Source organism: Eleutherodactylus coqui, chromosome 3 (assembly GCF_035609145.1).
Source record: "Eleutherodactylus coqui strain aEleCoq1 chromosome 3, aEleCoq1.hap1, whole genome shotgun sequence".
Taxonomy (NCBI): Eukaryota; Metazoa; Chordata; class Amphibia; order Anura; family Eleutherodactylidae; genus Eleutherodactylus; species Eleutherodactylus coqui.
The window spans coordinates 102,486,945-102,489,966 of NC_089839.1; positions in this window are offsets into that span (position 1 = coordinate 102,486,945).

Below are 3,022 nucleotides of genomic sequence, written 5' to 3' on the forward strand. Positions count from 1 at the left end.
TCCGCTCAGACTCCTCCCCTCTGATGATCTCTGTGCTGGAGAACCAGATGGGGGAGGGGTCTGAGCGGAGGTCCTGGGAGGAGCGCCGATGTGCCCGGAGAGGCTTCCTGCCTGCGCAGAGACCATAGTGAAAGTAAGTGCAGTCAGTCAGTGTCGCCTGACTGACTGCAAAGTAAGCCCCGTGGGCCCCCTGGGGCTCAGGGGCCGGGTCGCAACCGCACCCCCAGCACCCCGTATATGTACGCCAGTGATATCTTGTATATCCCGACAGACAGACAGACAGACTGCTGTGTGTATATACTGTATGTGTGCATGGGGGTCGGGAGGACATGTCAGTTGTACGGCACGGGGGTAACAAGTTGGTCTAGTCAGCATGCAGCCCGGACTAGTTGTTGTACTTGGTTACCAAGGAGCAGGACTGTCAGCCACAACACAAGGCTGCCTGAGGAGAGGAGGCTGCGGAGGGAAGCCCTGCACGAGGGGGTGTGAGGGCTGTCAGAGAGGGGAGGGGAATATGAGGGCTGGAATGGAGGTGAGGGGAGTATGAGGGCTGGCATGGAGGTGAGAGGGGTATGAGGGCTGGCATGGAGGTGAGGGGGGTGTGAGGGATGGCATGGAGGTGAGGGTGTATGAGGGCTGGCATGGAGGTGAGGGGGGTATGAGGGCTCGCATGGAGGTGAGAGGAGTATGAGGGCTGGCATGGAGGTGAGGGGGTAGGAGGGCTGGCGTGGAGTTCAGGTGTGTGTGAGGACTGGCATGGAGATGAGAGGGGTATGAAGGTTGGCATGGAGGTGAGGGGGCTATGAGGGCTGGCATGGACGTGAGGGGGATATGAGGGCTGGCATGGAGGTGAGGGGGGTATGAGGGCTGCCGTGGAGGTGAGGGGGATATGAGGGCTGGCATGGAGGTGAGGGGGGTGTGAGGGATGGCATGGAGGTGAGGGGGTAGGAGGGCTGGCATGGAAGTGAGGGGGGTATGAGGGCTCGCATGGAGGTGAGAGGAGTATGAGGGCTGGCATGGAGGTGAGGGGGTAGGAGGGCTGGCATGGAGTTCAGGTGTCTGTGAGGACTGGCATGGAGATGAGAGGGGGTATGAAGGCTGGCATGGAGGTGAGGGGGCTATGAGGGCTGGCATGGACGTGAGGGCGATATGAGGGCTGGCATGGAGGTGAGGGGGGTGTGAGGGCTGGCATGGAGCTGAGCGGGTATGATGACTAGCATGGAATTAGATCAACAGTTTAGGGACATGAAGTAATCCTGCCGTATTCCGCCCCTCAGGGTCCTGTAATGTAAGGCTGGGTTCTCACATGCGTGAGATTTCCTCCGGGAAAAGCGCTGCTTCAAAACCCGCGGCACTGTGCCGCAGGTTTTGAAGCGGCCTGGCCAGCGAATCCGCGCCGCAGCACCGGCTTTTGCCGGCTTTGCCGCGACGGATTCGCTGTCCCGTGTGGACAACAATTCTGAGAAATCCGCCCTGTGCGAACCCAGCCTAAGAAAGCCGTTGCGCTGTCCGTGTTTTAATGTCATACGACCCCTTTATGTATGCTGAGTATATGGCCGGGCTCACACAGTGACATTCATACTCGCTGCGCCCGCCAATCCCCACGCACACGTAATACACGTCCAGATAGAACATGCTGTGGATTTATTCTCTGCACCAGTAATACACGTGTGAAAACCCGCAGATGTGAGCGATCCAATACAAGTCAATGGGCTAACGACATCACGAGCTGCATATAGGAGAAGTGCGCATGCACAATAATAATACACCCGTGTGACACCTGTATGACTTGAAACGCGATAGCGAAGCCCAAGCACTTTTACAACACTGTGGCTATGAATGTTTTGGGGTGAAAGTGAAGAATTCCTATCCTATCCTCTGCCAGGAAGTTAAGTTGACTAAAATACTTCTTTGGTAATTTTTAGAGACATGTTTTCACAATTAATGCTAATCTGACCACTCCATAGTGTTTTTACGTCCTGCCTAAGTGAGCTGTAATTCCCGGGGACGTAAAAACATGCTTCCTCTGGGGATTAAAGCCCTGCAGGCTCTGGACATCGCAGTTCCTGGCTGCCAGCTCCCGGAGGTAACCGACAACCTGGAGCTGTCATGGGGGGGCCGCAAGAAGCCCCCTTCCCACAGTTACACGATCGCCAGTATCGCCCGAATAACCCATGATCATAGTATGAGTAGTCAAAAGCACAGAGCTGTCACCGGAAGCTGCTGTATGTGGTTCCCGGTCACTTCATTGCTGTTATCCAATGGATAACAGCGACCATGTAAAAGTTTAAAAAAGGTGTAAAAGAAAACCTCTCCCGTCATGGATTATGTCTGTGAGGGGAGATGAGATTACGATCGGCCCTCGGATTTATATGTGGACCTTACCCTGGCTGTTGCGGACGTGCCTGTCGCCAAAATAGCGGGCGCATGCACAAAAGCCGGGATAATATAAAATCCCCCCGCTCTTGGCTACGAAACGTTGCCGAGAGTCTGGAGATGCCACAGGGGGCCGTGGTCCTTGGTCACATGGTCGCTGCTATCCAATGGATAACGGCGATCACGTAAAAGATTTTTAAAAAGTTTCACCTCCCGTCACGGATCTATACTTGTGACTCGGCTTTTTAAGAGATAAAAAGGTTATGGCGGTGAGAAGACGGCAACAGAAAATACTATATTATTAAAGAAGACATTTTATTATTAAAATTAGTAAAGAAAAAAAAACGTATATATATCTGCGGGCTGTACCGAAAGTGCAGAAGTGGTCATAAATTCTTTATTAATTGATGTAGATTGTTCAACTTGCACATGTAGTTGGAGGGACTCTTCCTCTATACGGGGGCTTCAGAATCTTGATCTTCCTTGCAGGTCAGTAATGGATTCCAAACAGAAACAACGTGCTGTCATAGAGTTCTTGATGAAGGAGGGATGAAGGCTGTCCGACATCCACAAAAGGCTGCAGAATGACACCATTGACAAGAGGAATGTTCACAGGTGGATGAAGAGGTTTACAGAAGGTGAAACC